Source organism: Taudactylus pleione, unplaced genomic scaffold (assembly GCF_031769625.1).
Source record: "Taudactylus pleione unplaced genomic scaffold, aTauple2 ptg000186l, whole genome shotgun sequence".
Lineage (NCBI taxonomy): Eukaryota > Metazoa > Chordata > Amphibia > Anura > Myobatrachidae > Taudactylus > Taudactylus pleione.
In genome coordinates, this window is record NW_028284588.1 from 7,990,575 (window position 1) to 8,002,935 (window position 12,361).

General features: G+C 45.0%; 1 protein-coding gene across 2 annotated transcripts in view; it reads left to right on the forward strand.

The window, feature by feature from the left end:
* Window positions 1-12,361, forward strand: part of TMEFF1 (transmembrane protein with EGF like and two follistatin like domains 1) — a 266,232-nt gene that overhangs the window by 123,270 nt on the left and 130,601 nt on the right. The gene's annotated exons all lie outside the window — the stretch shown is intronic.

The following is a 12,361-nucleotide window of genomic DNA, read 5'->3' on the forward strand; positions in this document are numbered from 1 at the left end:
ATTGCAACTACAAACAGGTGTACAGTGCTTTGCAAAAGTATTCAACCCCTTTGCATTTTTCATGTTTTGTTGCCTCACAACCTGGAATTAAAATGGATTGTTTGAAGGTGTCCATTATTTCATTCACAGAACATGCCTACAACTGTGAAGTTGTGTTTTTTTTATATTGTGAATCAAACAACATTTAAGACAACATAATAGAAAACTTCAGCATGCATAACTATTCACCCCCCTAAAGTCAGTACTTTGTCGAGCCACCTTTTGCGGCATTTACAGCTGCAAGTTGCTTTGGATAAGTCACTATGAGCTTGCCACATCTTGCCCCTGGGATTTTTGACCATTCATCAAAGCAAAACTGTTCCAGGTCCTTCATGTTGGATGGTTTCCGCTTGTGAACAGCAATCTTCAAGTCTGACCACAGATTCTCAATTGGATTGAGATATGGGCTTTGACTAGGCCATTCCAACACATTTAAATGTTTCCCCTTAAACCACTCGAGTGTTGCTTTAGCAGTATGCTTCAGGTCATTGTCCTGCTGGAAGGTGAACCTCCGTCCCAGTCTCAAATCACAGGCAGACTGAAACAGGTTTTGCTCAAGAATATCCCTGTATTTAGCACCATCCATCTTTCACTCGACTTAAATCAGTTTCCCAGTCCCCACTGCTGAAAAACATCCCCACAGCATGATGCTGCCACCACCATGTTTCACTGTGGGGATGGTGTTCTTGGGGTGATGGGATGTGTTGGGTTTGCGCCAGACATAGCTTTTTCCTTGGTGGCCGAAGAGTAAAATTTTAGTCTCATCTGACCAGAGCACCTTCCTCCATACATTTGGGGAGTTGCCCACATACCTTTTGGCAAACTCAAATCGTGTCTTCTTATTTTTATCACTAAGTAATGGCTTTTTTTCTGGCCACTCTTCCATAAAGCCCAGCTCTATGGAGTGTATGGCTTATTGTGGTCACATGCACTGATACACCAGTCTCTGCTGTGGAACTCTGCTGCTCCTTCAGGGTTACCTTTGGTCTCTGTGCTGCCTCTCTGATTAATGCCCTCTTTCTCCAGTCTGTGAGTTTTGGTGGGCGGCCCTCTCTTGGCAGGTTTGTTGTGGGACCATGTTCTTTCTATTTGATGATGATGGATTTGATGGTGCTCCTGGGGATCATCAAAGATTTGGATATTTTTTTATAACCCATCCCAATATTGTACTTCTCAACAACTTTGTCCCTGACTTGTTTGGAGAGCTCCTTGGTCTTCATGGTGTGATGCCTCTTGCTTAGTGGTGTTGCAGCATCTGGGGCCTCTCCGAAAAGGTGTGTTTATACTGACAGATCATGTGACACTTAGATTTCACACAGGTGGACTTCATTTCACTAATTATGTGACTTGTGAAGGTAATTGGTTGCACCAGAACTTTTGAGGGTCTTCATAGCAAAGGGGGTGATTACATATGCACATGCCAATTTTCATAATTTTATTTATAAAGATTCTTTTTTATATATATTTTTCTCATTTCACTTCACCAAATTAGACTATTTTGTGCAGATCCATGACATAAAATTCAAATTAAAAAAATAAATAAATTACAGGTTGTAATGTAACAAAAAAGGTAAAAAGCCAAAGGGGGGGCGGTGAATACTTTTGCAAGGCACTGTATATATAAAATTATTTCTAAAAAGTTTTGAAGACACTAATAATATACAAACTACAAATAATATAGGAGAAAATGGCTGTAAAAATATAAAAAGTTGAAAATAAATCATGTCCAGTTAGATCATCAATTGTCTTAATAAAAAAAAGTGAAAATGTTTTAAAAAATAAAATTTCAGCTCCATGTAAAAGATAACATGTTATTTAGTGGAATAACAGACTCTTATCCTCCTTTTTGTTTGGAATTGATTTTAGATCTAATTATATATGTTCATCTGACAGTATTAGTGTATCAGTCCCAAGTTAGAATGGTTGCTCCTGTAAGGTAAGTAGATAAGTAACACATTCTTAACTTGCTTTCAGTAAGTAATATTTCAGCATAATTGTATGAGCTCCTCCAACCCATCTGGGCAGGGGCGGATTGGGAATTTAAAGTGGCCCTGGAAAACTTTCCTGAAGTGGCCCTATGTATGCAAAACGTTGTTGACAAAAAAATAAATGTTGTTGACATTAGCAGACCATTAACCCTAGTACTGACAGCTTTCCAGTGAACGCCATACAGCAAGCCATCCAACTTTGTAGTAATGGAGACTGGGACCTTTGCGCATACAGAAGGCATGTGCCTGGAAAATGGGGCGTGGCCTCATGTGAATTGTCACTCCCCTCTGATTTTGTCACGCTGAGGGCATGCCTAGAACTCCGGGAGCTGTAGGCAAACCACCAGTCCCTCTCTCAAGTGAATAGATGCCTATTCACCACTTGCTCTGCTAAACAAGTGGCCTCTCAAACTCCCTCTAAAACTCCCCTCTTCCTGATGAGCCCTACGGCCAATCCGCCCCTGGGTTTATTTAACAGTAAGTACTTAAATACAACACTTGAATCTTCAAAAATATGCTGCAGACACAGTGGGCAAATAAGTGAGGAGACCTGATTAAGACACACCAGGCACTTTAGTGAGGAGATACAGACACAGTGGGCACATTACTGGGCAGATCTTCTGCAGACACATTGGGCACAATAGTGAAAAACAGCCACAATAATAAAGATGTCCTACACACAGAATACAATAGTCGAAAAATGTCCTTAAATACACTAGCTACAGAATGGAAGAACTTGATACAGTGATGCATAGTCCTGATTAGAAGGCACCACTGTAATGTATAGTCAGAACTGGGCATAGAAGTAAAAGTTACTAATAGAAGCACAGGGCACAGTAGCATGCCACTCACCTGGCAGACACAGGAGAAGCAGGGCTAGGAAGGAGTCCCCCAGCAGCCTTATTCCCTCGAGATCTGCTCCCAGTCTTCTCATAACACCTAGATCCTTCCAGCAGGCACCGAGGCGGCAGCAGCAGGCAGGAGTGTAGCATGTAGCAATGGCACCAGGAGCATATGTGTGCTACCGCCCCCCCAAGTGTGCCAGGTAAGGGACATGTCCAGCATGTAGGGACAAATTAAAGGGAATTAAAAATAAAGATTAGGGGCAGTATCAAACTGGGACATGGAGGGGTAGATATATTTCAACCCACTAAAGTAATTCCACCAATAAAACATAAACCACATAGTGGTGCCCACAATTTGCATTGCACCACACAGCATTGACTTTTATTCATGTTATGCCACAGTAGTGCCCCTTATTCGCATTGACTTTTATTCATGTTATGCCACAGTAGTGCCCCTTATTCGCATTATGTTACACAGTAAAGCACACAATGCACATTATGCACAGTAGTACCCATTAATTCACGTTATGCAACAGTTTTGGCTATTTTTTCAAATTATGCTACACAGTAGTCCCCACAGTTCATATTATGCCACAGTAAAGCCCATAGTTCACATTATGCCATAGCAATGCCCCTTATTCACATTATGCCGATCACGTTATGCCACAGTAGTGCCCCTTATACACCTGCCATAGTAGTGCCCCTTATACACCTGCCATAGTAGTGCCCCTTATTGGCATTTGGTGTCAGAACAGTCATTCATGACCTTACCAGACTCACCACACAGGCTCCTCCCAGTCACGGGTGCCACGACCCAAGCTCTCAGCAGCAGCAGCACCTTGCTCAGGCCTCCCCTCAGCAGCAGAGACACAGCCGCCATATCTCTCCCCTGTGCAAACTGAGCCGACTGAGGTCAGGGCCAGGGTGGTTGGTGGGACCCACCTCAGAGGTGGTAAAGAGGAGAAATCAGGGGTGGTGATGGGATGGGACCACCTCTAACTCCCTCTTTGTTATTGCCCATGGCTCCACCCCTCCCCCTTCTGCTCAGTCTCAGAGCCAGATTAAGACCCCATAAGCCCCTACGCAAAATACCTATTAGGGGCTCCATATTAATGTATATATTAATACATACAGTATATAAAATTCTCACACAGTCCGCCCTCACTCAGATCTCCCCTTCATACATATCCCCCACACACAGCTCTTACTCCTCACTCAGCTCCCCTCCCCTCAAACACACACAATGCTTCCCCTCACTCAGACCCTCACTCAGAACCCCCACAGCTCTCCCCCTCACTCAGTTCACCACCCCTTACACAGCTCCTTCCCTCACACATACAGAGGTACCATCTCACTCGGAACCCCCCCCCCCACAGCAATCCCCATCCTAGCTTCTCCTCACACATAAACAGCTCTCTACTCTCACTCAGTCTCCCCCTCACACACACAGCTTTCCTCACTCACTAAGATCCCCCCACACAGCTCTCACTCAGATTCCCCCCCATTCACACACACACACAGAGCTCCCGCTCACATAGCTCTCCCCTACTCAAGCAGACCAAACCCCACACACACTCATACGCACACAGCTCTACCCCTTAACATACTGTAGCTCTCCTTTCTTCACACACACACATATCCCCCCTTAACTCAGATCTCCTCCCCCATTTCTAACTGTTGCAGGGAGCCGGAGATCAGCCATCCGATGGCGGAAGACCACCTGCATACTGGGGGTGTGGTTTGGGCAGAGCCACAAGTGCCACTCCACCCACACCATGCTGCCTGTCTGGAGGCAGTGATCTCTTTATGTGCTTCAGGCTCATCTCGTCAACAGATGCTCTGCACTAAATTGGATGACTGCTCTGCCTGTCTGTGGTAGTGTAGTTTTGTCTTGGTGGGGACCAGAGGAGACAGGAGCTCTGACTCTCAAAAAGACAGCCTGTTCTTGCGATGTCAGTAGCTAAGAGCTCCTCAGCTGGCGGCTGCTGACAGATGCCTGCAGGTTGTCTTTCATGAGGGCTACATGCAACAGGCGGCCCCATAGTCCCATCGTGTCACTGGGAGTCTTCCCAATGAATTATATGGCCATTCCGCCCCTGCATCTGGGGGTAGGTAATGTGAAAGCAGAGCACTGATAGCAAAGTATTTAAGCAGTTACATACCTTCAAGCCATAGGTAACATTGTATATCATCAGCAAATCACATTCTCTATAGAAACCGTAGGAGTACAGCTGCTACACTGCCTGTCATGTATGTGGTAGTAGCTCAGCCTACTCCCACCCTAGATTATGTAGAGCACACCAGTCCTTCAGATAAGTGCTCGGTCAGAGCTCAGACCCAGATATGTGAAATAGTCATAACCCCAAAGTAGGACAGCAGAATTGTAAGAACTGTGTTGCATCTTGTTTTAATGTCTTACTATTTGCTTTTTCTTTTGTGTGCTTATCAGCATAAACAAATACATTATAATACATATACAAATGGCCTATTCTGGAGGTTGTGGGCTAAACAGCTCCATGATGAAAAGAGGAGGGAGAGCAACAATGGGAGCAAAAATTTAAAACTACTGTCTGGACCCACAACCTGTTTGTGAAGACCGAGAGCCAAAATAGTGCAGTCTTATCCTATAGCAGCTCTTAGTTCCTTTAATGTATGTACTCTTACCGCTACTTCTTTGCCACAATGTGCAGTGCATTCTCATACAAGAGCATATGAGGACATGTACCTGATTACTTTTCACATGCAAATCTAAGCAGCCAGAAAAGACACCAAGTACAACCATCAGCAACTTTTCAAATCCGCAGTCTCTTATGTAAATGTACAAATAAACAAATGCATTAATACAATGATGTACCATTCAGATCACAGTGACTTCTTTCAGATCTGTGTTCTGATTTCCGGCATTGGACCTTTTCCTTGCTTTTCTTCTGTGTATAATTTGTGAGCGAAATGTACCAATGTCCGCAATGGATGTAAAGCATGCTCAGTATACATTACTATGCCCGAGTGACGAGTAAATTGCCATTGTATACTGCTATCTATTTGCCTGTCCCATCACCTGTTACTGACCTAGCTTGTTCCTGACAATCCTTGTGCCTGTTGCCTGCTGTTCCGATTACTCCCCCAACATGTTTCTGACCATTCTTTTCTGCTTGTGCTCATGACATTTGGCTTGTATTCTAACCTGGAACTTGTGCTACCATTCCATTACACAACTCCAAGTGCTTATGTGTATTGTCCGATTGTCATCTCATTTGTGCAGCTGCTACTTACTGGGGTCAGTATGAGACAACAGTGAGTTGGTGACAGGCAGACTGATCCCAGGTAAAGACTGGGCACCCATTCATTTTTGTATCCCAGGAGAGACAGCGTCAACAGTAGCACAAAATCCTGAAATCCTGCTTAAAGTCTGTTCACATTCTTATCAGGCTTATGAAAGCTTAGTGAAAAAAGTATTTATGGTTTTTGGTAATAAGAGTAATGTGTTTGTTATTGGTTGAGAAAGTATTTTAGAATTAGTGTCACTGGAAGCCATTATGTATCTTAAAATGAGTGATATACAAGAGAGCAATTAGGGTGAGAAAATGCTACGGTTGGGATAAAGTAGGTGTTTTAAAAAATTAATTATGCATTATGCAAAGAAACTGTATTAGAAGAAAGATAACATCTAGAGGGTGAAATAGCAATGAAATGTTGAAGTATTTAAGTGACTGAATATTTAAAAATAATTCTCCATGTATAATGCAAAAGCACAATACTCTTAAGTATGTGAATATCATGTCACCAGTTTATGTCATAATTGGAGCAAAATACAATCCAGGAATTGTCTTGGCTCTAGGGCTTAAAGAACGGAACACTGACTGAAGGAGTGGCTCTTACACTGACTGAAGGAGTGGCTCTTACACTGACTGAAGGAGTGGCTCTTACACTGACTGAAGGAGTGGCTCTTACACTGAAAGAGTGGCTCTTACACTGACTGAAGGAGTGGCTCTTACACTGACTGAAGGAGTGGCTCTTACACTGAAGGAGTGGCTCTTACACTGAAGGAGTGGCTCTTACACTGACTGAAGGAGTGGCTCTTACACTGAAGGAGTGGCTCTTACACTGAAGGAGTGGCTCTTACACTGACTGAAGGAGTGGCTCTTACACTGACTGAAGGAGTGGCTCTTACACTGACTGAAGGAGTGGCTCTTACACTGAAGGAGTGGCTCTTACACTGACTGAAGGAGTGGCTCTTACACTGAAGGAGTGGCTCTTACACTGACTGAAGGAGTGGCTCTTACACTGACTGAAGGAGTGGCTCTTACACTGACTGAAGGAGTGGCTCTTACACTGAAGGAGTGGCTCTTACACTGACTGAAGGAGTGGCTCTTACACTGACTGAAGGAGTGGTTCTTACACTGACTGAAGGAGTGGCTCTTACACTGAAGGAGTGGCTCTTACACTGACTGAAGGAGTGGCTCTTACACTGAAGGAGTGGCTCTTACACTGACTGAAGGAGTGGCTCTTACACTGAAGGAGTGTTGACATGAACTGAAACATGCAGTTGTCAAGGTAAAAGTTTGAAAATGAACTAAACATTTCTGGGTACTTTTACTTGTGCTCTTCTTTGTACCATAGGGAAGTGTCACCCAGGGCCGGTGCAAGGTTTATCGGCACCCTAGATATCGGCAGCCTAGTGCCCCCCCTCCCAGTAAAGCTGCCAGCTACAACATGAATGACATGGAGGGGGCACAGACAGACATATCATCCCCCTCCTTCTGATTTTTTGGTGTAGTAGCCCCCTTCCCATCTGTTCAATATAATAAGAGTAATGTGTTTGTTATTGGTTGAGAAAGTATTTTAGAATTAGTGTCACTGGAAGCCATTATGTATCTTAAAATGAGTGATATACAAGAGAGCAATTAGGGTGAGAAAATGCTACGGTTGGGATAAAGTAGGTGTTTTAAAAAATTAATTATGCATAAAGAAACTGTATTAGAAGAAAGATAACATCTAGAGGGTGAAATAGCAATGAAATGTTGAAGTATTTAAGTGACTGAATATTTAAAAATAATTCTCCATGTATAATGCAAAAGCACAATACTCTTAAGTATGTGAATATCATATCACCAGTTTATGTCATAATTGGAGCAAAATACAATCCAGGAATTGTCTTGGCTCTAGGGCTTAAAGAACGGTACACTGACTGAAGGAGTGGCTCTTACACTGACTGAAGGAGTGGCTCTTACACTGACTGAAGGAGTGGCTCTTACACTGACTGAAGGAGTGGCTCTTACACTGAAAGAGTGGCTCTTACACTGACTGAAGGAGTGGCTCTTACACTGACTGAAGGAGTGGCTCTTACACTGAAGGAGTGGCTCTTACACTGAAGGAGTGGCTCTTACACTGACTGAAGGAGTGGCTCTTACACTGAAGGAGTGGCTCTTACACTGAAGGAGTGGCTCTTACACTGACTGAAGGAGTGGCTCTTACACTGACTGAAGGAGTGGCTCTTACACTGAAGGAGTGGCTCTTACACTGACTGAAGGAGTGGCTCTTACACTGAAGGAGTGGCTCTTACACTGACTGAAGGAGTGGCTCTTACACTGAAGGAGTGGCTCTTACACTGACTGAAGGAGTGGCTCTTACACTGACTGAAGGAGTGGCTCTTACACTGACTGAAGGAGTGGTTCTTACACTGACTGAAGGAGTGGCTCTTACACTGAAGGAGTGGCTCTTACACTGACTGAAGGAGTGGCTCTTACACTGACTGAAGGAGTGGCTCTTACACTGAAGGAGTGGTTCTTACACTGACTGAAGGAGTGGCTCTTACACTGAAGGAGTGGCTCTTACACTGACTGAAGGAGTGGCTCTTACACTGAAGGAGTGGCTCTTACACTGACTGAAGGAGTGGCTCTTACACTGAAGGAGTGTTGACATGAACTGAAACATGCAGTTGTCAAGGTAAAAGTTTGAAAATGAACTAAACATTTCTGGGTACTTTTACTTGTGCTCTTCTTTGTACCATAGGGAAGTGTCACCCAGGGCCGGTGCAAGGTTTATCGGCACCCTAGATATCGGCAGCCTAGTGCCCCCCCTCCCAGTAAAGCTGCCAGCTACAACATGAATGACATGGAGGGGGCACAGACAGACATATCACCCCCCTCCTTCTGATTTTTTGGTGTAGTAGCCCCCTTCCCATCTGTTCAATATAATAAGAGTAATGTGTTTGTTATTGGTTGAGAAAGTATTTTAGAATTAGTGTCACTGGAAGCCATTATGTATCTTAAAATGAGTGATATACAAGAGAGCAATTAGGGTGAGAAAATGCTACGGTTGGGATAAAGTAGGTGTTTTAAAAAATTAATTATGCATAAAGAAACTGTATTAGAAGAAAGATAACATCTAGAGGGTGAAATAGCAATGAAATGTTGAAGTATTTAAGTGACTGAATATTTAAAAATAATTCTCCATGTATAATGCAAAAGCACAATACTCTTAAGTATGTGAATATCATGTCACCAGTTTATGTCATAATTGGAGCAAAATACAATCCAGGAATTGTCTTGGCTCTAGGGCTTAAAGAACGGTACACTGACTGAAGGAGTGGCTCTTACACTGACTGAAGGAGTGGCTCTTACACTGACTGAAGGAGTGGCTCTTACACTGACTGAAGGAGTGGCTCTTACACTGAAGGAGTGGCTCTTACACTGACTGAAGGAGTGGCTCTTACACTGACTGAAGGAGTGGCTCTTACACTGAAGGAGTGGCTCTTACACTGAAGGAGTGGCTCTTACACTGACTGAAGGAGTGGCTCTTACACTGAAGGAGTGGCTCTTACACTGACTGAAGGAGTGGCTCTTACACTGACTGAAGGAGTGGCTCTTACACTGACTGAAGGAGTGGCTCTTACACTGACTGAAGGAGTGGCTCTTACACTGACTGAAGGAGTGGCTCTTACACTGAAGGAGTGGCTCTTACACTGACTGAAGAAGTGGCTCTTACACTGAAGGAGTGGCTCTTACACTGACTGAAGGAGTGGCTCTTACACTGAAGGAGTGGCTCTTACACTGACTGAAGGAGTGGCTCTTACACTGAAGGAGTGGTTCTTACACTGACTGAAGGAGTGGCTCTTACACTGAAGGAGTGGCTCTTACACTGACTGAAGGAGTGGCTCTTACACTGACTGAAGGAGTGGCTCTTACACTGAAGGAGTGGCTCTTACACTGACTGAAGGAGTGGCTCTTACACTGACTGAAGGAGTGGCTCTTACACTGAAGGAGTGGTTCTTACACTGACTGAAGGAGTGGCTCTTACACTGAAGGAGTGGCTCTTACACTGACTGAAGGAGTGGCTCTTACACTGAAGGAGTGTTGACATGAACTTAAACATGCAGTTGTCATGGTAAAAGTTTGAAAATGAACTAAACATTTCTGGGTACTTTTACTTGTGCTCTTCTTTGTACCATAGGGAAGTGTCACCCAGGGCCGGTGCAAGGTTTATCGGCACCCTAGATATCGGCAGCCTAGTGCCCCCCCTCCCAGTAAAGCTGCCAGCTACAACATGAATGACATGGAGGGGGCACAGACAGACATATCATCCCCCTCCTTCTGATTTTTTGGTGTAGTAGCCCCCTTCCCATCTGTTCAATATCATGCTACTCAGCCCCCCATCAGTAATTACCAGACACCCTTCCCTTTTAGTAACATTTAGTAACAACCATATTTTGGTATAGCTCCCCCTCACCCCCCAACAGCATGTTTTCAAGGCATACTTGCCGACATTCAGCTCCCTCCTTCCGGGAGGTAGCTGAATGTCTGTATACAGCAAGGGGCGTGACCGGGCAATGATGAGGTATTGGGGGCGGGGCCAGAGGAATGACCGCATAATTGCGTCATTGTGGCCCCGCCCCCTCTCACAATGCCGAGCTTAATGGCATTGCAAAGGGGGCGGGATGCAATGACGTGATTCAGGAGACTCCCGGCCATCCCGGGGGAGTAGGCATGTATGTTTTAAGGTGCACCGATCCCACTCACCTCTCCCACGGTTGTATGTTCTTCAAAGTGATACTCAACCAACCAACAATCACACCCCTTCATCAATCATCCCCCCTCCCCTTTCCCTATATGCCAACCCTTTAGTTCCCTTACATAAGTTCTGCACTCTCTTCTCTCCGCTCAGTCACAGCTCCTCAGACACAGGCATCGGCGGTCGGCGCATCCATGTGATGTTTGGGAGCTGCCATTTCCAAAGGTAAATGAAGGAGGGCCTCACTGAGCTGCACTGGCACCTGAAGAGGCAAGGCTGCAGAATTGAAGCTGAGCCAATAGGGGTCTGCAGCTTTGCTAAGTCTCCTCTCTCAGTTTCACCTATAGGGAGCATAGAGACATACAAAGAGGCAGGGCCACGTGTGTGTATCGTACAGTGGGAAGTTGGAATTGAATGGGTGCATGTTTTCTCCCGGCCTCGCTCGTAGACAGCACATGATGTTACACAGTCTCCCGGTGCACAGGCCGGCCCAAGGCAGAGAAAATGGTACCAGCGAGGAGAGGGGGGACGGGGGTGGGCAGGCATCTGGCACCCTGCCCCCCGGCCCAGCTCACCCCTGCTGTGGAGCAAGTTTATCTTATTTACAAAGCGATACTTATGCTGATTAAAATGGTATGCAGCATGCCTATATTCTGTGACTGCTGTTATATCTGCATGAAATGCTACACTACAGTATGAATCGCATGTAGATACAGCCGCAGACGCACACAGAATATAGGCAAGCAGCATATCATTTTAATTAGCAGAAGATGCTTGTGCGTTCTATTCACATCGCTGTGCTACCGAGTCACGCCACGACATGGTGCGACTAAAATGGATGTTTACTGGGCAAGGAAGTAAGATGTAAGTGGATACATTATTTTAATCAGCATAAGCTTCTTGTATGTCCTATTCGCATTGGTTTGTGAATAAGACACTTTTGAAGGGACAAAGTCTCACGAAAAGACGCTCGGCACTACCAAGTCATGCCATGGCATGACTAGAAGGGCTGTTTAATGTGCAAGGAGGCTAAATGTATGTGGACCATACTTGCCACGGGAGGCGCCTGATTTTTTGGGGTAAGCCCCCCGCACCCCCAGTAGAGTAGGCATTTCTCCCGCATTCTGCCCACTTCCTAGTGAAGTGGGCAGAATGGGGACAATTTTTGCGCCGAACGCGGGTCCCCGTGTAGGGGGCGGGGCTTAATGACATGATTCTTCAAGAATTGCCTCATTTAGCCCCGCCCCCTATTTAAATGTATGCCAATTGTGGCAATTTACCGTGAAGGGGCAGTGCTTAATGACGTGAACCATTAGGCCCTGCCCCTGTCGCAACCCATCTGCTTCTCCTCCCCAGGCTTCTCCCAGGGAGATGGAAAAAAAATGAGGCAAGTATGATGTGTACACATTTGTAGTTGTACGCAAACAACTTTGATGGTATGGGGACTGCGCATGTGCAGGGCCCATGTTGCGCATGTGG